Here is an 867-nt window from a genome sequence, read left to right as displayed (position 1 = left end):
GCCTGAGTAGCGACAGGTATACCGATGTGCAATACGTATCCGGCCATAGGCACGGAACGAACAGGAACTGTGGTGCAGACATACAAGGGCCATGGGGCGGTACGCAAAGGATACGGATGAGCGAGTATGCAGGCCCAATACTCAATAGCTCGATCCGATCCAAGCACATGAGTTGACTGCGGCGCCAGGTTAACCGATGTGCTAAGAGAGTTGTTCCTGGGCCTTCAAAGTGACTTCAAAACTATCTTAGCGCATCGGTGGCCATGGGCGTAGACATGAGCCACAAGTCACAAGGCCTGGGACTATTGGGTAATAAAGACAACTTAGTCAGAAAGTTAGTCTTTGGACGTACCACCGGGATTGTGTTACATTGGGAACCTTACTATAAAACCCTAGGCAGGGGATCACTCGGCTCATGGATCGATGAAGACCGCAGCTAAATGCGCGTCACAATGTGAACTGCAGGACACATGAACACCGATAAGTTGAACGCATATTGCGCGTCGGACGATTAAACCCGGCCGATGCACACATTCTTGAGTGCCTATCAATTCCTTGATATACAACAAACCAAACTTCAGGGTGGAGCGTGCCACAATAGAACACTATGGCGAGCAGCCCGTCTAGTGTCGTGGGGGAAACACGCTTCCACACTGTGCATAATGGCGTGCTCGGGACCTTTGTTGGGACCGCAGGGCGCTGAAAGTAAAGGGGTGAACCGCATAAATCGCACGCACGTAAACGCGCACACACACAAATAGAGTGAGACGTATCGTAGGATACCGCTAAGAGTACGTTGTGAAACATGGGGAAATTCAATCGAAAACCTCTTTGATGTCCAAGAATTCGTTGACCGTATCCGTCGTA

At 50.3% G+C, this 867-nt stretch overlaps 1 non-coding gene across 1 annotated transcript; it reads left to right on the top strand.

Moving 5' to 3' along the window:
• The first annotated feature begins 388 nt into the window (after positions 1 to 388).
• LOC125773008 (5.8S ribosomal RNA) lies at positions 389 to 546 on the top strand. Its single transcript, XR_007419824.1, has one exon. It is a non-coding gene; the product is annotated as a 5.8S ribosomal RNA (ribosomal RNA).
• The last annotated feature ends 321 nt before the right edge of the window (positions 547 to 867 follow it).

This window comes from Anopheles funestus, assembly GCF_943734845.2.
Source record: "Anopheles funestus chromosome X unlocalized genomic scaffold, idAnoFuneDA-416_04 X_unloc_174, whole genome shotgun sequence".
In the NCBI taxonomy this organism is placed as follows: Eukaryota; Metazoa; Arthropoda; class Insecta; order Diptera; family Culicidae; genus Anopheles; species Anopheles funestus.
The sequence above is the reverse complement of the archived record's forward strand: the minus strand, read 5'-3'. Positions and strand labels throughout refer to the sequence as shown.